We start from the raw sequence: 24,094 nt of genomic DNA on the forward strand, positions 1-24,094 counted from the left end.
TTAGTGATGGAACCAGGACAAGAGAGCACATCTCTCCACTCCCAAGTCAGGTGTTTCCACGTTTCTTCTCGTAAGATGGGTGAGGGGATGTTAAGGGTGCAAACACGTTCAGCCAAAACTTGCATATAAAAAACATAAAGGAAGAATAATTCAAATTTATTGAGCATGAAACATTTCTAGGGACTTCTGGGGATTTTCATAATTTTTAACTTAATAAAGGTATTTTGAACAGGTAATGTAGCCCATTAATGCTTACCCATACATGCCTGACACATGCTAGTACATAGTAGGTGCTCAATAGGTGTGCTCAGTAAAGTAAAAGTTTCAGGCTCTCAGAAGAAATGATTACTCTTCATTTGTTCAAGAAAAAAAAGAGTTCCCAGGATGTTTCCAAATCTATATGAAAATCTTAAAATATGATGCAGGTGGAAGAAACATCTATTTTGTATTAACCTAGCATAGTACTTGTTTGTTAACCTTAAAGTAACTTCAACTGGGAGAAATAGGCAACAGGGAAGAACATAAAACATACAAGTTTGGAATGGCAAATCCTAGCAAAAAATGGGGCCCCTGCTCCTGTCTTCCATCCCTTCACCATGGCAGGCATTGCTAATAGATCGTGGCACAATTTCCTGCTGATCCTGGACAGAACCTCAAGTCCTCAAACACTGCTCCAGGCAACTACCACTAATCTATCAGAATTGACACTCATGCTGAAATCTGTTTGTCATCCCTGATAGACTTAAAGGCTTTTTCTCTGTTGCCTGAGGGAATCAGAGAACCAGCTCAAGCTGTTTGTACATCTCTTTGATTTTGCCTCTTAAGAGGACAGGAGGGGCATAATCTATAACACTGTTTTGGGGGACTATTCTGATTTGGTTTAAACTTTATTGAGGAAATGCTGGGCCTGGGTTATAGAATCTCTGAATGGGTTACTATGTGAGACTATGAAATCTTTTTGCTACCTTTATAAAAAGCTAGATCCCTATTGGTCCAGAATTATGGGGCACTACCCTGCCTTTGAAAAGGATGGAAAGAAAAGAACCTCTAGAGAGCATCTCTGGTCCTATTACTGAATTTTCTCCTCAGCCAGAGTTAATGGCAGTATCTCTGAAACAAATGTACGTATGTTCAAAGATTCAAAGACACCTCTAGCTCAAAAATGTTATGACAGAAATCGGAAAAATTCCTTCACCTACGATTAAGGAATGTCATATGTGCACTTAAAAATATTTTCTAAAATATATGTTTGTAGCGTATTAGAAATTTTAAAACAGAACCTTTTTAGTAACTATAAACTATATAACCTTTGATACAATCCCACGTGTTAAGCCCTTAGAAAATACCATAATACAATTTACCTCTAGAGCTAATCATCTGATTAAAATTAAATCAAAATCTTATCTTTTAATTAATGTACATTCTAAAGAAAAACAGCTAAAAGGAAGGACAGTAAAGTCATATGATGGTTAAACCAAGTCTTGATTTCATGCTGTGTCAATTTTAAATACAATCATTCATGATTCTGAAATTCATCAAAATTTCCCAAGCAGGTGTATATCTAGAAAAAGATGTTTTAATTAAAACTATTAACCAATATAAGCAGAGCTCTACACTAAAAGCTTGGCTTGGAACGGCAGCAAATTAACATAAGATGCCAATCTAATAAGAGGAAAAGCATCCTAGAGGTTGTTGTCCAAAAGAGGCGCCTGAAGAATTTAACTGATCCATATCAATTAGTGCAGGATGTCACTGTTATTCCATTCATGGTGACTGCCACCTTATGTAGTTCCAACACTGAAACCAAATGAGAAAGATGTCCTCCTGTGGTAGGGCCTAATCCTACAGCAGAAAACCTTCATCAGGGAAAAAAGAAAAAAGGAGGGAACAATGAGCTGTTTTGTTTTCTAAATACCATACACACGTATCTAATAAACTCCCTAGAATGTTAATAATCTCTGTGAATCCCAAGAAAGAAAAAAATTATACTTAGCTATAAATTGTAGCTATAAATCAAAAGTTTATGAGGCCAAATATGTATCAGTAATATGTTCTATTTTTGAATGATTACTTTGTGCCAGGCACTTTTCTGAGCATTTTTTACATAATCATCCCCATTACAGTCCTGTGAGGTCAAATGCCCCATTTTACTGAGAAGAAACTGAGGCCCAGAGAGATCATATAATTTGACCAAAGTCAGTAAGTGGCAGAGTAGGGATTGGAACTCAAAGTCCATAGTCTTCATCATCATGCTCTACTCCTCCTAATATGTTTACAGATTTCTATTTTGTTCTGTTTGGTAAAAGAAAAGGAAGGGAACCATGATCTCTTCCTCTGCCTTTAAGTTGGGATGGAAGGAAATTTTCCATAATAGTCTTCTAAAATCAGACTAAACAATTGAATAATACTGGTTTTCACAGATTTAAATCACAGATGGAACTAAGCCATCCAAATGTCATTCTGGAGACTGTACATATAGAACCTAGTTTTTAAAGAAATCGATTACATTTTCTAATATCTGAAGTGAGGCATGGTAGCAATGCAGGTGATGAGGATCCTTACATAATTATTTTGAGGTTGGCTCAAAAAATGTACAGTCCTATTATAGGAAGAGACACATAAAAAACAAATGATGTTGAAAGCCTCAAAGGTCAAGTGTAAGGATCTGATTGTCCTTCCTTCGTGTATGATTGTAGATTATCCTCCCTAGATATTTTTACATTGCAGTGTTGCTTTCTTATCTAACTTCTACCTCCTGGAAGTTTTTCTTTTGCCAAAAACCAGTGCATTAACATTTGATTAAATGTGGCTCTGTGAAGTTTTTCTGATGAAAATTCTCGCACACACACACACACCCACACCAGACGGGTATGGACCTCTATCATGAGAATTACCTGTTTATGTGGTTGGTTTACATATTATTAAACCACCCATCTGATCTCTAATGGCAGCCCTGCTGACACTGTCTGACCCAGTTTGACAATCTGGATAGAAATTGTAGGGTTGGCTGTTCAATGGCTGTGACTTTTAACAGCACTGCTTTTGGGCCTCAAATCAATTCTCTCTGTTTACAGACCATTTCACAGCCCTTTACCTGCAACATCACTTGTGTCAGTCCCATAAATACTTTGGTGTATATAATGCTTGAATTAGCATAATGGTTTAGGCTCTAAGCTCTTAGCCCAAAGAAGGACACGTCAACATGTTCTCTTCACTTAAGCAATTAAGAGCCATTATGCTGCTTCAGTGGAAATATCATCAAGGTTAAAGACAATCCCAAACAGCCCTCTCACCTTTTTATTCTAAGTCTAATAAATGAGGCATAGAAATTGAAATGTTAGTAAACAGTCTTACTTGCAAGCTCTTTTTGGATCATGCTTAATCAGACCCCCATTCATCAGACATTTGCAAGGGATTCAGAAATGTGTATATTGAATTGTTCATTTAGTGCAAGAAAATAAAGCTTGCTGATGTGATTTCAACATCATAGTTAACACAAATTTATTTTTGCCAGATTTAAAAAATTTTAGCATCAAATTACATAAATATTTCTATACTTTTATTATTTGATATGACAAAAGTTACACTTTTAAAGGCAATGTGGTTGCTGTGACTTAAACAAAGGGATAGTTCCAAGGTCTTTCTATATTTTTTCTTTTAAAAATTTGCTTTATTGAAGTATAATTTGCATATAATAAATAAATATATGCAAATTATAATTTGCATATAATAAATATTGCATATAATAATAATTTGCATATAATAAAATTCAATTTTAAGTATACATTTTGATGCGTTTTGGCAAATGTATATAGTTGTGTGATTACCATTATAATCAAGATACGGAATTATTTCTTTTTAAGATTTTATTTATTTATTTGAGAAAGAGAGAGAGAGCATGAGCAGGAGGAGCAGCAGAGGAAGAGGGAGAAGCAGGCTCCCAGCTGAGCAGGGAGCCCGATGTGGGACTCGATCATGACCTGAGCCGAAGGCAGACGCTTAACCATCTGAGCCACCCAGGCGTCCTGGAATATTTCTATAACCTGAAAAAGTTCCCTTGTCCCCCTCTACAGTTAATCCTCTTCCCCACCCCTGGTAACCAATGATCTGCTTTTGATCACTAGATTTGCCTTTTTTAGAATTTCATATGAATAGACAGTATCTAGTCTTCTGTGTTTGGCTTCCCATATTTCTCATTATCTTTTCCTCTATGTATTAGTGAGAAGGTATTGTGAAAACCATAATTTGGGTGGAATCCTGGCTCCACCTGTTCTCGCTCAGTGACCTTAAGCAAGTTATTTAAATTCTCTGGGCCTTAGTTTCCTCTTCTGTAAGAATGGAGAAAATACCTCCGCAGTAGGGGTTATAAATAAATCTATGCATATACTTGGGTAAGGCATCTAGAAAGTGCTTGATAAGTCTTGGTTTCTTAGATTGGTCCTGTTCTCTCCAGCATTGAACATCTTCAACAGCTGCTCACTACAGGTCTCACTATGACTGAATCCAGTGACTGCAAAAAGGGACAAAGGAACTTTTTCAGGTTTGGGAAATATCTGTGTCTTGAGTGTAATGGTAATTACACAATTATATACATTTGTCAAAATTCATTAAACTGTACACTTGAAGTTGAATTTTATTATCTGTAAATTACATGGCAATAAAGATGATTTTTTTTTTAAATCTAAAAATAATACATACGGAAAGACCTTGGAAATGTCTGTTGGTTTAAGAGTCACATGTGATGAGAGATACTCTTGACTCTGCTTCATCAGCTGGGCTTGCTGCTTTGGTCAAATAAGGGAAGCATTCAAAGACTTTCCTAAGAGCAGTGCATTTGATATCACCGACAAAAGCCCTGCAAGCAGTAAATGTTGTTTTCACAAACCACTGTCCTTGTGTTGACTTTTTAAGTTAAAGAAAGCAGTTGTGCATTGACAGAATAAAAGTAATGTGAGAGACTCTGTGTGTGTGTGTGTGTGTGTGTGTGTGTAAGAAAATGCAATTAAGTGACATTGTATTGACCGTCCTGAACTAACAGCTTCAAAATGTCAAAAACAGCTTATTGGATATAGAAAACATGCAAGAAAATTGAACTTAGAAACAGTTAGTTGAAGTGTCACTTTCTTTGGGGCATCTTCCCCAACTCCCACCAATACCCTCATCCCCATTCTGTGTTAGGTGCCCCTTCTGTCTGTTCTGGTATTACTCTGTCCCTACCTCTATCACATCAGTTGTCACACTGCATTTTATTTATTGGCCTTATGTGTCTATTCCCCTCTTCATAAGACTATGCAATCCTTGAAGATAGGTACTTTGTTTTTGGTATCTTTTTTTTTTTTGACACTTTAGTACCATGTTTATTTCAGCTGCTTTTCTGTCAGTTGACCAGAGGGCAGGATGATTCATTTGATTTTAGTTTTTTTTTTTTAAGATTTTATTTATTTATTTGACAGAGAGACAGCAAGAGAGGGAACACAAGCTAGGGGGAGTGGGAGAAGGAGAAGCAGGCTTCCCGCAGAGCAGGGAGCCCAATGCAGGGCTCGATCCCAGGACTCCGGGATCATGACCTGAGACGAAGGCAGACACTTAACCGACTGAGCCACCCAGGCGCCCCCTGATTTTAGTTTTGACTATCAAAATAATAGCAATCAGAATCATGGGTTTGTGAAAGTTTTTAGCAGTACTTCTTTGTAAAGAAGTTAATTGGCTGCACTAATTTTCAAAGCTACAGGTTTGTATAGTTGGGGTACACTCACTTAAGTAGTTATATTCCCCCCAAATCTGTTTCTCATGGTCTCCTGCGTGATTCTCCCACACACAGTTCCTGAAGACCAGAACCTTAGAAATCATCATGACTACATCTAAGCCATGATCCCTTAGTTCTGACTCAAAATATAGCCCCAAATCTGTCCATTTCTCCAGTTCCACTGCTGCAAACTTAATCCAAGCCTTTGTCTCTCTACACCAAGCTCAGGCAGGCCTCTTCGATGGGCTTCCTGTTTTTGGTGTCTTTATATTTCCAGCACCCTGAACAGTTCTTAGTAGGGGCTCAATAAATGTTTGATGAGTAAATGAGGTCTTAATCACATTACCTCCATTTACAACATTATAACAAACATTTACCCCAGGATTGCTTTTAACAGTGATTTGGTTCCAATGTATATAAGGATCTGAAGCAATAGAGGACCCATGAAAAGACATGAAAAACCAAGGAGAAAATAAGAAATTTAGTGTGAGGAAAGGGAATAGTTTAGAGAAATGTCCTTTAGTGCTTTGCTCCCAGAATCCCTGCTTTGGGCAAACAGTTCTGAGTTAGATTCCAGCCCTCCCAAACTGTGTGACCTTGGACTGGTTACTAAACCTTCTCGAGCTTCAGTTCACCTGTGACTTCTCATCTATAAAATAGAGGAAATAATAATAATATCTCCATAGGATTTCTGTGGGATTGAATGATAATGATGCATATAAAGCACTCAGCACAGTGTCTGGCACATGCTGAATACTCACAAAATGTTAATTCTCTAGTGTGTTTCAAGAGTGCAGACTCTGGAGTCCAACAGATTATATTTGAATTTCAACTCATTCTAATTCAGCCATCCATGGTCTGTGTGAACCCAGACAGATTACTTATAACCTCAGATTCACTAAGTACAAAATGAGGATAATAACAGTATCCCCTCATAGGGTTATTTTGAGGATTAAATGAGATAAAAGAACTCAGCATCATGACTGGCATGTAATAAATGCTTGATAAAGGTTAGTTATTATCCTAGCCTGATAGGATCTAGGTCTGCTGTTACCATATAAGCCCTGTTCCTCAGCAGGAAGCCTTTATTTCAATCAAGTATATTCCCTCTCTCATTTATATTTGCCATGCTCATTTATTTTTCTTTACTTTGTTCATGCTACAGCTACTGTAGGTCAGTGTGGAAAAAAGGAACAAAGGTTTTGAGGTCAAATGACCTGGGTTCTAAATTTGGCTTTGCTAATATCCTACTTGTGTACAAGTCACCCTGCTTCCCTGAATCTGTTTTCACCCGTAACATGGAGATGATAATCTTTATTTCATTGGCTTTTTGTGAAGATTAAATGAGATCATAATGTAATAAGGTGCCTAATGTATAATAGGTGTTCTGTTGAATACATCTTAGTTTCCAATCCACTGCATTCCCCCAGTCAGGCACACTTGGCATCTCCTTTACACCTGTCTAAACATCCACCTTTCAAGACATACCTAAAAATCTCACCTCATTCTGGAAGCTGTCTCATGCTGACCCACCTTGATCCCACAAATGTATTATATACTGTTGTCATTATGCTGATTCTGTAAATTAATCTTGTCTCTCAAACTAGACCAATTAATCTTAATCTCTTCTGAGCCCTGGACCCCTCTGATAATCGGATATTTCCTTAATTTTTCTCAAAGATATTCCCACAGGGGCACCTGGATGGCTCAGTTTGTTAAGTATTGGACTCTTGATTTTGGCTCAGGTCATAATCTCAGGGTCCTGGGATCAAGCCCCATATCGTGCTCCATGCTCAGCAGGGGATCTGCTTACAGATTCTCTCTCCTTCTCCCTCTGTCCCTCCCCCTGCTCACACTCTCTAAATAAATAAATAAATAAATCAAAAAACGCGATTTTCCCACATGAAAATTTGCAAATATTTTCAAGATGCTAATATTCCCTAAACCTCTGAACATATTGTCATCTCCCTCAGGGCAGTGACTGTGTGTGTTCCGGGGCTGAGGATGGAGAGGGTGTTAGTTAAGACTAAGTGATGGAGGGCACCTGGGTGGCTCAGATGGTTAAGCATCTGCCTTCAGCTCGGGTCATGATCCCAGGGTCCTGGGATCGAGCCCCACATCTGGCTCCTGGCTTAGCGGGGAGCCTGCTTCTCCCTCTGCCTCTCCCCCTGCTCGTGCTCTCTCTCTCTCTCTGTCTGTATCTCTGTGTCTCAAATGAATAAATAAAATCTTTTAAAAAAAATTTAAGACTAAGTGATGAACTGATTAACCTTCTGCCTCAGAAGATGGGTGGTGGTAGCATCTCCATAGAAAGGGGCAAGATGCTGGACAAGGCAGAAGGTGAGGAACCAGGTCAGCATCTCAGTCTTTAAACGGTCTTTAATTTTTCCAAAGCAAAGCAACTTGAAGCTTCATTCTGATACCAAGGGTGGGACACAAATATTGGAGTAATACGTAGAAGTATGGAAAGATAACCATGAAAATATTCCATTCCTGAACCGTAGATTTGTCCACTCCGCAGAAGTTAAAAAGAGTATTCCTCTCCTCTTACCTTCAGCCTCAGATCACAACTTTCCCTGGGCTTTGCAGCCTCTCATTCCACCCATAAGGGCTAGTTGCTTGCTTTGACCGCTTTTGTTGTTGTTGTTTTACTTAATGGCTTTGGGTTTATGATAAAACAGTTTACGTTTGTCTTATGCAAAATGCTTTGATTTTCAATTTCAGTCTGTCACCCTGATCTAACAAGAGAGGTGCCTCATATGGAATGTAAGCAGAAAGAACATCAACCTGAATTCTAGTCATGGCCCTGGGGAACTGGCTCTGTGACCTTGGGTAAATCACATGTCTTTGTGGTCTCAGTTTCCTTTTTCATACAGCTTGACAATCTCTCCTAGCCCTAACCCTCCATGATTCTGAGACATTGCAATGATTCATGGTTGGAACTAGAGGATTTTCTAAAAGCTTCACTGTACACACAGTAAATGTATGGTAAATGGCTAAGAGGGACAGCTTTCAACTGTTAAATTATGAAATTAAATAAAATGTAAGTTACCATATTTACCATATGAAGTTTTGGAAACCATTCTATAACACATACTCAACACTAGACAGCAATGAGTATAAGTTTTATTTCTTTGATGATTCAGAAGCCTTATGGATCTTGTATCTACTGTTCAAAGCTACAAGAGAAAAAATGTAATTTTTCATACTTTCAGGTTGTGATTTGAAAAAGTAGGGGGTAGTAGTATACCAAAGTGAAATGTATATCTTTAGACACATCTATTGTGTCTCTTCTGATAGCACCTATGTAACATTCCTAATAAAGAACGTAAATGGCATTGGGGTGCCTGGGTGGCTCAGTCATTTTAGCATCTGACTCTTGATTTTGGCTCAGGTCATGATCTCAGGGTTGTCAGATCGAGCCTTGCATCAGGCTCCATGATGGGCATGGAACCTGCTTAAGATTCTCTCTCCCTCTCCTTCTGCCCTTCCCCACTCCCTCTTTAAAAAAAAAGAAAAAAGAAAATGATGTAATAAAGAGTGTTCTTTGGGCAGAGAATTACCACCAAAACATCTTAACATTCCAATATTCTACTAACAATATCAGCTTACAACAAAAACTGGAAGCATGTGAATAGCCACTTTCTAATTTTATTCTGCCTACTCGGACTATGCAAGAGGAAAAAAGATGATAAATAGCCAGAGAGATTTTCTTGACATCATGCTTAACTGAAATTTCAAAATAAATCAGTTGAGCTCATTTTTAAAGACCTACAACTAAATTATCATTGGATCGTTTTGTTCTGCTCCCAACTGGGTTTCTGAGGGACTTGTGGTGAGATTCAACGAGATCTGAAAATGGGCCACAGTGCGCAAACATTGCAGTTTGGTTTGATTTAGTCTAACTCTTGTGTAATAACTTTCTTTGAAGTGTGGGTTGAGGAGCAGGTTACAAGCCCGAGGCCACAAGCTCATCTTGTTCTTGTTACAACTCAGATGCCCTGCAGTCCCTGCACTATATATCAAAGACTTGGCCCTGGAGTCCCTGGCCGATCAAGAGTGGAGCCTTCATTCCCAGCACAGCAGAGCAACTGAGCAACAAACAACAACATAGTTCTGTTTGCTTGGGAAACCCATTTGACAAAAGGACATAGGTGAGTCTTCAAGGAGCCTGTGAGCCTGAGGAAGCCTGACTTTGCTCTCAAAGGTAAGGAAAAAGGTTAAAAAATCCATCTACCTGACAGAAAGGTCCCTGACCTGGGGAGAGGCGGGATACATTTTCAGATTGCTGGCCAGCATCTCGCCTTCTGTAGCTTTGGGATTGCTACTTCTCTTCAGATCCTCTGACCCAAGCAAATCTCAAGGCAAGTCTCTGACTCCTCTCTGGTCTGATTTCTCATCAGCAAAATGAGGGGGTTGGACCATATGATCTCTTAGGCCTCATCCTACTCCAAAATTTGGTGATTCTGACCCTGTGACAGTCTTGTAGCCCCCAAGGGGCTAACTTTATTCCTTCCGTTGGTCACATATTTTCCAGCAGCCTGATTTAGACTCTTACAGCTGAATTGGACCATGGATGATTCTAGTAAATAATACTTGCACAGTTTGTTAGAACCTGTTAAGTGATTTTACATATAGTATTCATTGGATCCTTAAAAAAAACATTAACCCCTTCCGCCTACCCCGCCGGAGCCTCAGGACCGGAAGCACCGCGCTCGAACCCCAACCTCCTCTTCTGGCTTGAAACACCGGCGCCGCCAAGATGCTGGCTTACCACTCTTCTCTCATGGACCCTGACACCAAACTCATTGGAAACATGGCACTGTTGCCTATCAGAAGTCAGTTCAAAGAACCTGCCCCTAGAGAGACAAAAGATACAGATATTGTGGATGAAGCCATCTATTACTTTAAGGCCAATGTCTTCTTCAAAAACTATGAGATTAAGAATGAAGCTGATAGAACCTTGATATATATAACTCTCTATATTTCTGAGTGTCTAAAGAAACTCCAAAAGTGCAATTCCAAAAGCCAAGGTGAAAAAGAAATGTATACACTGGGAATCACTAATTTTCCCATTCCTGGAGAGCCTGGTTTTCCACTTAATGCAATTTATGCCAAATCTGCAAACAAACAGGAAGATGAGGTGATGAGGGCCTACTTACAGCAGCTGAGACAAGAGGCTGGACCGAGACTTTGTGAGAAAGTTTTTGACCCTCAGAATGATAAACCTAGCAAGTGGTGGACTTGCTTTGTGAAGAGACAGTTCATGAACAAGAGTCTTTCAGGACCTGGACAGTGAAAGGAGCCTGAGCAGACACTTTCCACAGCCGTGGGCAGCATTTTACAGCAAGATGTATACAGTTATTTGCCTTTATTTGATAAAGTTTTATACAGAAGAGAGAAGAGAGTGTGTCTTCACTTGAAGAGCTCTTTATCAAGAATTTGGGGGGGGGAGGGAAGAATGGGTGATTTGAAATTTTCTGCAGTATTAAGCTGGTGCTTAATAAAAATAAGTAAGAATAAAGAAATTTCTAACATTCAAAAAAAAACATTAAGGAAGGAAAAGGTATTCTCATTTTATAGAGGAGGGAAGCTATGCTAAGAGAGGTTAAGTCATAACTGCTAACGTGACTAGGGCCAGATCTGAAAAGAATAAACTCCAAATGTGAGCTTCTTAGGCTGGATGAGGCATACACATTTAGTAAAGAGATGTGTTAAGTATCATAGATGGGAACAGTGAGCATTCTGTGAACCTGCCTCAGAATTCATACTACAGTCACCTGTATAAACTCTGTTTGAGTGAAGAGGCAAACACTCCAAAGAGAGAGCATACAGCTAGAAGTAATTTTCACTTCCAGGGTAAAGACTCTTAGCTAAGGGTAGGGGTCAAGGGATGTTCTTCAACTCCTGATGCAGTGCTCTAAAAGGAGAGAATGGGGGATGGGGTGGAACTCACCTCGGGTAGCAAATGAAGGGTAACCAGTTCAAGCCAGGGACACTGGTGGAAGGCTGGTGGGAAGTGAAGATTTGGGGTGTTACAGTCTGGGCACTGAGTACTGACTATACCCCAACCCCTTGGTAGAGCTCATGACCGTTGCTTACAACTTATATTGTATTTTGTCCCAGCCTTGAAGGAATCCTGTGGAGAGTTAGGGAGGCTGTAAAACCCTAAAGATAGGGTGAGAGAAATAGGGTCTGCAACACAAGGGGGTATATTCATACACACACACACACACACACACACACACACACACGGTAAGCCTTCCTTTGTGGTGTATAATTAAAGAACTGCAGTGCTTAGGGGCAGAGGGCTTCCCCATCTGAGAATAGGGCCTGCTGGAGCACAGGAAGTACTAGGATGATTGGAAGGAAAATGAATGATAACAATGTCAACAACAGTGTGGGAGTGAGCAATGGGCAGAGGAGTGGCAAACCCCAAAGACATCTGAGTCAGCCCCTGTCATCAGGGGTGACAACAGGGCTGTGGCAGCAACAGCAGAGGCTAAGGGGCAGTGGAGTGTGGGGCCACATCGGCTGCTGCAGCAGAACCAACAGTCAAGTTTGTTCTAAGTTCCTAAGCTCCTCTAGGATTAGGAAAAGATCAAGACAAAGATATGACACAAAACTAAAAGCATGGTTAATATCATTTTGAGTCTTGGATCAGTTAACTTTCATCACAGACCAACTCTGGGATAACCCAAGAAGGTGAAATTTAATAAGAATATATATAAAATCCTGCACATAGATTCTCAAAATCAACTGAAATGGAGGGGTGCCAGAGTGGCTTAGTCAGTTAAGCATCTGCCTTCAGCTCAGGTTATGATCCTGGGGTCCCGGGATTAAGCCCCATATCAGGCTCCCTGCTCAGTGAGAAGTCTGCTTCTCTCTCTCCCTCTGCCCCTCCCCCTGCTTGTGCATGCTCCCTCTCTCTGTCTCTCTCTCTCAAATAAATAAAATCTTTAAAAAAATCAACTGAGGTGGATAGGACTGACAGAGTAAGATGTGACAGGATAAGAGAGATTTAGTTTGGGGGGTTTTGGTGACCAGAAACTCAGCAGGTGCCATTGATTTGGCTGCTACAAAAAACTAAGAACCTCAGGCTACATTGATGAAAACACATGTCCAGACCATTGGGCGTTGTGGCTAAACCACATGTGCAGTATTATGTTCGGTTGTTGGTATTGCCTCCTAAGAGAAACACTGGTATTTCATGCTTGTCCACAGGAGCATGACCAAGATGATAAGGGGTGCAGACACCAAGTCCCACAAGGGGCAGCAAGAACTGAGGAAACTTGAGAGGATCCGAAAGTCATCTTTAATTCCTGAGGAAGACTTCTTGAAAAAGAGTCACACTTGTATGGCCCTTATAAGATATCATAGAGCTGTTCAGAGGTAGAAGGATCTGGTTTCAGGAGTGGCAAAATCCCCAGACTGGAAGTGGCTTTCATGTTGAGGCTGGATGATATTCTGGCTGGGAACATCCATATAGAAATGGTTTCTGCATTAGGTAGAAGCTTGGACTAAATGACCTCTGAGACTCCCTCTAGCTCTTAGAGACTAGGTTGGAGATTTTTGCCTTAGAAACCAACCAACCATTCGGTTCCGGAGGTAAAACTCCAAAGGGATCATACTCTACCATGGGCCTATGGGGTATAGAGTCCTGCCATAGCTACTGCTCTCAGAATGCCTTCTCAGCAAATAATGAGGCTCCAACTCATTTACAATCTGGGAACAGGAAATGTACTTTTATGAAGCAAATATGTATTTGCCTACCTGGTGCCCCCTAAATGCAATCAATCAAATTAGTTTTGTCTTAAGAATATCTCAAAGTCCCGGGGCACCTGGGTGGCTCAGTCATTAAGCATCTGCCTTCAGCTCAGGTCATGATCCCAGGGTCTTGGGATCGAGCCCCACATTGGGCTCCCTGCTCGGTAGGAAGCCTGCTTCTCCCTCTCCCACTCCCCCTGCTTGTGTTCCTTCTCTCGCTGTGTCTCTGTCAAATAAATAAATCTTTAAAAAAAAAAAAAAAAGAATATCTCAAAGTCCCTCTCTTCTTCCATGTCTCCAGGAACCCTGCCTTGGTTCAGGCCATCGACATCTTACACCCAGACTTTTTCAACAGCCTCCTAAGTAAATGCCTTACCTCCACTCTTACCTTCTTCAATATACCCTCTACAGAGCAGGCAGAGTAGTTTTCTGTTTTGAATAACTCCCCACTGATCATGTGGGATAGTACCAGCTCTTAATGTTGCATGGAAAGCCCTGCAGCCTCATGTTCTGTGACTTCCCACACATACCACCATACCCTACACACACACACACTTTGTGCTTCAATAATGCCACACTATTTGTAATTTTCTTCATACACTATACTGTTATGCATCTCTCTGCCTTTGCATATGCTGCTCCCTCCATCTGAAATGCCTCACCCTTTCCAACCCCCACCTTACTTACCAAAATAGCTCCTATTTATTCTTTTTCATACATAAAAGCTTTGCTTGTGCATAACCTTTTAGGAAGCCTTCCTTTAACCTTTTCCCCATCTCACACGATCTCCCAAAGTTAATCATTCCTTCCTATTTGCTATGTCTCTAGCTTTGTACATGGTTGTATTACAGCATTTGCTACATTGTACTGAAGCATTATTTACATATCTGTGTTCTCCATTGTTCTTGGGCTCCTCAAAGGTAGAACCAAGTAATATTCATCTACAAATTCCCAGCACTTAGCACACTATTTAGCACGTAGCAGATCTCTATTTGTTGAACTGATCTGATAAAGGTATCTTTGTGGACATACCTATCATTTGCTGTGATACTGAACTTTGTATTATAGTACACATGAACACCAAGTTCTACAGTGAAAAATGAAAAACTTTTAAAATTGCCTAGTAATATTAAGTAATATTAAGTTAAATAAAAAAGATCCAAGGCCAAGAACAAAGACTTAGAATGGAAGAAGGGGAAATTTTAACTATAAATTTCTACCACCCTTGTTGTTTTTGTTCTGAAAAGCTTTAATCAGAGAGCTGGTCCTGAAGAACCTTGGGTTTCTAGTCTTGGCTTTCTGAAAGGGAGATTTTGAATTCAGAAACTGAACCATGAATCTTACTCAACAAACATTTACTGAGGGTGTACAAAGCCTGGTGCTTGGATGCCTGGGTGGCTCAGTCAGTGAAGTGTCTGTGTTCAGCTCAGGTCATGATCCTGGGGTCCTGAGGTCTAGCCGCAGGTCAGGCTCCCTGCTCAGCAAGGGAGTCTGCTTCTCCCTCTCCCTCTGCCCCTGCTTCCTCTGCTTGTGTGTGCTCTCTCACGCTCAGTTTTTTTCTCTCAAATAAATAAAATCTTAAAAAAAAAAAAAAGCATGATGCTAAGTACTGCAGTAATCCAAAAGGGAAATTTTTTTTTAAAGATTTTATTTATTTATTTGACAGAGAGACAACAAGAGAGGGAACACAAGCAGGGGGAGTGGGAGAGGGAGAAGCAGGCTTCCCGTGGAGCAGGGAGCCCGATGCGGGGCTCGATCCTAGGACCCTGGGATCATGACCTGAGCTGAAGGCAGACGCTTAACAACTGAGCCACCCAGGCACCCCCCAAAAGGGAAATTTTGAAGCTAAAGTGAAATAATAGAAGAGCTTTACTTTATAGAGTTATAGGGTTATTAATATGCATAAGGAGACTACGTAGACTTATCCTATATGCACAATGACAACTTTATAATTGGGATCAAATAATAGTTTACATTTATTGAGTTCTCATTATGTGCTATGACCCACTCTAAGCATTTCGTTCACTCATTCAGCAAATATTTATTGAGGTCTAATATATAATCAGCACCATTCTAGGTGCTAGGAATCCAACAGGAAACAAAACACACAAAAGCCCCGCTCTTTAGGAGTTTACATTCCGTAGGGGAAGACACAACAAACAAAACATACATAACAACAGATGGTGATAAGTGCTATGGGGAAATGTAAAACAGAATAGAAAGGATGCTAGGGGTATGGGGGGGTGTTAGATGCTAGGGGTATGGGGGGTGTGTGGCAGTTTTCAGTGAGGTTATCAGAGAAGACATCAGTGAGGAGGTGATATGTAAGCAAATACCTGAAAGGGCTAGGAAACAAGCCATAAGAATATCTTGAGGAATAAAATTCCAGACAGAGAGCAAAGCAAGTACAGAGACCTAAGGCAGGAAGCCTGTCTGTCGTATTTGTGGTACAAGAGGCCAGGTGGCTGAGGAAGAGTGAGCAGTGCACATAGGTGGAGAGGAGGTCAGCGGACTAACCAAGGGCCTTGTGAACCAGTATGAAGACTTTGGTTTCTACACTGAGGGATGTGGGACACTATTGGAGGGTTATGACAGATAATTAACAGATCACTTTGTTTGGTATGTTGAGAGTAGACTGTAGGAGGGCACAGACTAAAGTACAGAAACTGTTCCAATAATCCAAGTGGGAAATGACAGGCTTGGAACAGGATGGTAGCAGCAGGGTATTGAGAGATTGGTTTCAAGATATATATTTAAGTAGAGATGGCAGGATTTGTTGATGAAATTGATACAAGGCAAGGCGGGGGGGAGTCCGAGATGACTTCAAAGTTTTTGGCCTGAGCAACTCAATGGATAGAATTGCCATTTCCTGAGACAGAAAACTGTGGAAGAGGCAGCTTTTGGGGGTGGGTGTGGGGAGGAGAGATCAGGGGTTTAACTTTGTGTTCAATTTGAGATACCTACTAGATAACCAACTAGAGATGTAAAACAGTTAGTTGGGAGTGGGGGAGATTTAAGCTGGAGTTATAAATTGAGGAGTAGCCATCATATAGATACTTATGAAGTCATGAACCTGGAGGAAATCATTAAGGAGTCTAAACACTGAAGAGAAGAGAAAAAGACTAAGGACTAAGCTCTAGGGCATTCCAGCATTTACGGATTAGAGAGATGAGGAGAACTTTAGGAGGAGCAGTGAAGGGAGAGAAAAGCCAGGACAGCAAAGAATCTTGCAAGCCAAGAGAAGAGTGGTTCAGGAAGAGAAGGTGATAAATTGTGCTGAATTGTGCTGATCAAATAAAAAGAAAACTAAGAATTGATGATTGCATTTGACAACATGGACACAAGAGAAGTAGGCGAACACCAATACTATTGATTCTTTAAGACACACAACAACCCTCTCTAACGATAGGAATTACTGTTATTCCCTAAAGAAGGAAACTAAGGCACAGGAACATTTAGTAACTTGCACAAGGTCACACAACAAGAGAATGACAGAGTTGGCATTTGAACCTAGGCTGTGCAGTTCTGGAGCACTCCCTGCCTGGGGAAATAGGGAAAACAGAGGAGAGACATTTTATGGGAAATTTGACTACATGGCAAAGAAAAGAAAACCCTAGAATGTTACTTCTATCCTATTGTGCTGTAGCTCTATTTCTGATCCTACTCCTTGACTTAATCTCCTGTAGAGTTTTTTGTTCCAAGTGAGTAAAAGGCATTGATTGACTTTAAAAGCCCATCTCTATGGAGAATTTATGGGTGCTTAATTAATAACCATGACTAGCCTACTTAGCTCAACTAGTTAGATCACAGTGATTGACACCAGGGGTGCAAATGCATTCCTTGACATGAACCAGTCAGTTTTACCAGGACAACTATGTTTTGTGGACATGGGCTAAATTTTTTGCCCTGAACAAATAACCTTGTATACAGATTCAGTGTGGTAGTTAATCTCCTGAAAAAATAATTATAGTATGTGTTCTATTGCCAAGGTATTAGTAGTACCTCTTTCCTGTTCAGAAGACATGTTATTTTCTTTTTTAGTGCTGAGGAGAGGGATAGTTTACCGTGCCCACATCTTTACAAGGTGATAGCATCCTCAACAGCTCAGATTTGTAAACTAATGTCTATATTTTGGAGAGTAAATAGCTGCTCTTTATAAAAATGGGATAGACTATATTCTGGAACCAGTCAGATGGAGACCAAACCTGAATAAAGCATTAGCAAGAACAGGACCCACCATTCAGGGATATCTTTGAATAAATCTGGGGAAAAGAAATTTTGACTGAGTTTTTAATATTTTAAAAATCAGCTCTACCTTTTTAGGGAACATTACCTAGTGAGTAATCTACAAGGCTTTGGGCAGCTAATACTGGTTAAAAATCTCTATGTGTCAGTTGTGATTTAAACTTCCAAGACCTCACCCAGTAAATTTATTCCTCAGGTAATCATGTCCTGGCATCTGCCCTTTATTTAGATCTAACGGCCAAACTCGGTTCTGCCCACATTGATTTACTGTATCTACATTTTTGGAGGTAATGAGAAATTTATAATAAACTTTATACTTAATGTAATTGTGGATGGTCACTTTTAACTTGCATTCTACATATTGACCCACTAACTTGGTGTTTTGATCACTTGGCAATCTTTGTCAAGCCTGGTTACATCTGAGGAGTATTGCTGATCAATACTCTGAAATCCCCATGCAAATATATAATTAGAAAGTATCTGTAGCTCTCTTTTTTCATCTCCCTTAAGTCCCAGATTTCCCCACAATTCCCACAGTGAAAATATTTGTTTTTGTTGTAATCAGAGTATAAGACTTCTTCCCATTCATAGGCCATACCACTGTGCTACTATTCAATGCTCCCTTCATTCCAGGTCATATCCAAGGCTTGCCTCAGTGTTGTCACCTGTGATAAATGATAACTAGCAACAGATAAAAATGTGAATTCAGGCATTAGAGATGCTATGTAGACACAGAAAAAAGAAGCTTTAGTGAAAGATTCTTTCAAGATCTGGCTATCAACCCATAGCCAAGTCGGGTTCAGTCAAGGTCACATCCACATTCTCCTCCGGCTCTACACAGATGCATGCACCATGGTGCCATTTTGCCCTGCCAAAATAGCTCTTGTGGGATAATTCTAACTGTCTCACTAGGCCAAGCATCTGATTGTCGGGGAAAAAACAAAAAACAAAAACAAACTAATAAAAACCATCACTGCAAAATTTATGTATATTCAGTTTTTCTTTATTTCTTTTTAACCAGCATGAGTGATGGTAGGAGGGAACAAAAAACAAAAAAACACAGCCCTAATGACATAGCAACAGCTTAGATTTTTCGGATGGATCCAAGGCTGGTTCTTATAAACTGAAAAGAACATTTGACCAACAAAAGAAGGGTTCTAATCAGGGCCGCCTGGGTGGCTCAGTCGTTAAGCATCTGCCTTCGGCTCAGGTCATGGTCCCAGGGTCCTGGGATCGAGCCCCACAACGAGCCCCACAACGAGCCCCACAACGAGCCCCACATCGAGCCCCACATCGAGCCCCACATCGAGCCCCACATCGGGCTCTCTCCTCTGCAGGAAGCCTGCTTCTCCCTTTCCCACTCCCCCTGCTTGTCTTCCCTCTCTTGCTGTGTCTCTCTCTGTCAAATTAATTAATTAATTAATTTAAAAAAAGAAGGGTTCTAATCAGAAGATTTTGAATATAAGACTAAGTTTCCCACTTGCTTGGCGCTTTTTTAGGTAGAAAGGCTTAAAACAGCTTATGGAACATTTCAAAATGATGTCTTATAAGCATTTTGCCCTTTTTAAAATCACACATAGCCCTTTAATATGATAGCAAACAGGCTAGGCGGTTTTAAGTCTGTCCACAGTTGGCAGGAACTATGATGCATTTAACTGTATCTACCACCACAGAGGCTGGTTTCCCCACAAACCTCCCTAGCAGTACATGGATGGAACTGTGGATTTTTTTTTTTTTTTTTTTTTTTTGCAGGAGAGAAGCTTATACATAATCCTATTACTATCCTAGGCACCTATTAAATATGATTGAAACAACGCCCATTGGAAGTCTTAAAACCTTAACCACCAGTTTTACTTCTAAAATAAAGTAAACTGCCAAAAGTTCTGATAAAAGTGACAATTTATATTTTTAAGTAGTACAACTGGAATTTTCCTATAGCCGTAGACAAAGGAATTCTTACTCAGATAAGTAGAAGAGCACCAATAAATTTAAGGTAGCTTATGCAAGTTAGGCACTAATGAATGTCATCTTCTGTTTTGTCATGAAAAAAGATCTTTCTGCTGCTAAAGGAGACTGATTTAGATTATGAATAGCTGTAGTGATTTGCAAAAATGGCTCCAGAGAGATAGAATGAGACTCCATATACTCATGGCACTTGAGGTTTCTGCCCTTTTTGTTGAAAATTAATTTGTCCTGTGGGTTATTGGATTCTAGCTCAGCCAATGTATATTGCTCAGTCATCACAAATTTACTTAAAATTTAGTGTAGCTGAAGTTCATTCAACAAGACAAAAGTCTACAGTTGAAAGCTTCTAAAAATCTTTTTAAAAAACTGGCTAACAGTGTAATTGAAAGTGCTGGCGTCTAAGTAGATTCACATAATGTTTTGCAGGTATCAATATATACTGTATTACTATGTTAGAAATGGATTTTTCACCTGTTTCCCAAGAAAAAGCAGATAGGGAGGATTTATCATCCTTTGGTAAGAGGACATTTTGGTTGAAGCTTCCATATTCTGAAAAATGTAAATCCCTAACTTCAGATTAGATAATACCACATATTATGGTAGTAATACCATATGTTTCATTCACTCATGTATTTTACGTTATTTCAAAACAAATAATTTTAAAAACAAACAGATTATGCTCCTAATGCTTCCAAATCCCAAATCTGTTAGATTGAAAAAAATTAGAAGTACACCAGTTCTGTCTCCCTGTTTGAGCAGCTCTTACCGCAGGCAACTCACTTCCTACTTAGGAAGCTACACCATGGAGGCTTATAGACTGGGAGGGTCAGAGCAGAAAGAGTCTTCAGACAGAGCATCAGGATACAAATCACTTGCTTCTGACAAAAGGAACACTAGTTTAATGGCCATGCTCCTTTACCCAACAATAATGAGAGGAAAAGAAAAGAGACTGTTCTTCAAAAGGGGCTATTGTGAGAAATACAGAGGAGACATTAAAAAAAAAAAACAAACAGCTAATTGTGGGAAACAGCAGTTTTTAATTCATCCTTCCCTTAACATGTTTTCCTTAATGTAATACATATTTTCATTTTTATACATTTAAATATGTATATTTAATACACTAAACACATTCACATGTGTATGTTTTATTTCCCTTTGAAAATCTAGATGAATTTCAATACTTATTTAATAACTAAAATCACACTAGAGAATCTCAACCGTGCTTAGGGCCATCAGGGTAGCACCTAACTAAACCGAAACACAGGAGGCAACAAACATTATTTGTTCATTTCATTTATAGCTGAAAGTTTACTACATAATAAGACTATTAAAACATTATATTACAGAATATTACCAAGAGCTAAACCTAAATGGCAAAAACAGTCAGATGTGTCATTTCATTAAGACAAGAAAGCAAATACCATTTGGGGCGACCTAAAACGACCTAAAAAAAAGTTTTGGACTTTTTTTTTTTTTTTAATAGCAGCTTTCATTTTATTCCTTACACTTAGATTACAACTGAACTACACAACTGGTAAAGTTCAAACTCTGAAGCAATCAGCTCTTTGCTTGAGGTACAATTGCAAAAATGAGATACAGAGTGCTAACCAAATCATGACACAGTGGACTGGAAATTTTAGATTAATAAACCTCTTCCAGTGGAGAACTAAATAACTTTTACAGTTTTATCTATGGTTATTTGTTTCTCTGAAGATTTATGGTCCTCGCAACAGATATGCATCTTATCTTTCACTTTCCAGATTAAGGAGGGATGATTTTAAACAGGCTTCTGACTGGCATAATCTGGAATTGCAGATGATCTCAATTTTTTAAAAAATGTTAAAAGTGAACTTGCAAGTCAAATGAAAATGACTTTGTGCATGTCAGGTGCACAGGGAAAAAAATCTGCATACAGCTAAACAAGGCTGATCTTCCATTAGCAATACTGATCCCCTTGCCCTGCCCTGAATCAGCCAGGTGCAATCTGTACATGCTTAACCAGGAATTAAAACTCTTCATGCTGCTGCTGCTTTAATTGATTGATGCTAAAAGTTTAGAAAATAAAACCTAACCAGCTATTACAAAGCGCCTTTAACCAAGCCTTCTCCTTTGAAAGCAGGATCCTCAATTGAAACTGGCAGACCACATTTTTAGGTTTCAAGCAGCTCTGTCATTCTACAAGGAATGTGTCTGCCACTTCACACGATAGCTTGAGCTGAAAGACATGTACTTTGAATCAGAGAATCAATAGAACACTTAATGGACAATTAGGAGAACAGCTGTAGGACTGTCAGAGACCCATCTGTACACAGCTCAAACAGCAAGCCTGGACAGGGCCCGGAAAACAAAGTACACTGCTCCAGGGCACTGGCCCCAGTACAAAACCTCCCTTTCATTTCTCATTTAATGTTAATATAGTGTTCTTTTTCATTACAAATTTTAACACGTGTAGAAAATTATGGAAATTGCTTAAGCCATTTGTCAACTTATATCATGTGAATTGATCAATAAATTTCACTACTTTGTTGTTAATGTAGATAAATTTTGGCATTTAATTAAGCTCCAGTGAAAATGTGGCCACTTTTAATTTCAGCAGATGCTGTCATTTCATTTGTAATACATAACTACAGGGGTAAATACAACCCAATCATGAATTATCACTAAATATTTATAGACAACATAGCACTTCAGAAAATAGACACAAAAGATTTTTACAATGAAACAATTACTATGTGCAAAATCTGAAATAGGTAGTGATGAACTCTAATAAGAGCTGTGAACAGAATCTTAATATTGTAGCTCCATAAAAGAATTACATATGTATATTTTTCTCTCATGATCCTGTTTCCATCAATTATGTCTCTTATTAGGCAGAAATAATTTCAAATTCTTTTCACAGAATTGTTCCAAATGTTAAAGGATAGTTCTCTAAGTTTGTGGAAGTATATGAAAATTTATAAATTAAAATAAAAATCCATTTAATTTTTTCCCTAAATTTATGTGGATACAATTGGAAAGCTCCTCTTAATGGATAAGAGGAAAATCTTATGATGCTCATTTCGTACACATGATTGGAATTTGAGCTATAAGGTTGGTCAAGAGGACACTAGTGTGGGGAAAGGAGACAAGATACTGGACAATGGAAAAAGCAGAATGAACTTTTTAGGCTTCCTCCATATGGCCTGAGGGGCCCCAAGATGAAATCCTGCTCCTGACAGCCAGAAGCCCTATAGCCTTAACCCTCCGTGGCGTAGTCTGACATGATAAACTGCTGTATCTCATTTGAGGGGGAATAGGCTGCCTCTTGGTGATTCTGCTGGTGCCTTCAGGGAAAAGGGGATTCGAAATCACATTGCTGTCTTTACAGTATAATCCACTCCATAACGCCCATTCCCACCATTGTCTAAATGCTTTAGTAGGAGGGCCCTTCTGGCTGCATTTTCAGCAGAAAAGCAGACCTGAGTGCCTGTGGAGAGTGCCTTGGTAAGTCTTTAAAAAAATAAAGTTTAGGGAAATCAGCTGATCCCTCATTCCTATTTTTACAATGTCTCCATGTCAAATTGGCCATCACTGCTGAGGCAGTTTGGCACTTTCTGTTGTTCTGGCAGAGGAATACCTGCTCAGAGAAGATGATTCTCTAAATTCAGACTCTATTAGAGAAATTAGAATTAAGCAGCCAAAGGGAAAATGGATTGGGTCTTCTTGCTGAACCAAATTACACATCTAACTGCCCAGCCAAAATTCTCTCTCTGGCTCATTCTCACATGTTCATATTTCTTTTTATTCCAAAATATAAATTTCCTAGGACTTCAGGCCTTGTTTTTATACCCCTGAAAAGTAAAAGGGGCTTGAAAATCTACCTCAGCTGTAATGTGGATAATTATGGATCTTTTTGTAATCTCTGAAATCTAGGAGTTCACAAGGTCATAATCCTAGTATTCTCCTGAGTCATGCAGCTCTGTGAATTGCTCTGTCTTTGGGGGAAGCTGAGGAAAGATACAGGTTATTGCACAGGCTAGGGAAATAGTGCCATTTGTTGAATATTTGATGTAGACATTAAAGTGGTAAGAAAGTTAAGATGTAAGATTGGGTGAGAAACAAAAATTGAGATTCTAAAAGATTGAGATTGTAGTGAATTAAAGGTGGCCACAAAATTCTTTGCCATTTCTCCAGTCAGCAAGTGGAGTCTGTTTCCTTGACCCACGAACCTCAGCTGGCCTTAGGAGTGGTTTTGCTCAGTAGAATTTAGCAGAAGTGATGCCATGCAAGATCCCAGGCGAGGCCCTTGAGAAGGTCTGGAAGGTCTGGAAGCTACTGCTTTTGTACTCTCTTAGGAGTCAGCTGCCATGCTTTAAACAAATTCGGGTTATA

At 39.5% G+C, this 24,094-nt stretch overlaps 1 long non-coding RNA gene and 1 pseudogene across 1 annotated transcript in view; both read left to right on the forward strand.

Moving 5' to 3' along the window:
• LOC141373434 (uncharacterized) overlaps positions 1 to 24,094 on the forward strand; it is a 207,923-nt gene that overhangs the window by 27,358 nt on the left and 156,471 nt on the right. The gene's annotated exons all lie outside the window — the stretch shown is intronic.
• Positions 10,442 to 11,295, forward strand: LOC112823926 (actin-related protein 2/3 complex subunit 3 pseudogene; annotated as a pseudogene).

Source organism: Callorhinus ursinus, unplaced genomic scaffold, assembly GCF_003265705.2.
Source record: "Callorhinus ursinus isolate GAN/ISIS: 27379988/994484 unplaced genomic scaffold, GSC_fseal_2.0 scaffold9, whole genome shotgun sequence".
Lineage (NCBI taxonomy): Eukaryota > Metazoa > Chordata > Mammalia > Carnivora > Otariidae > Callorhinus > Callorhinus ursinus.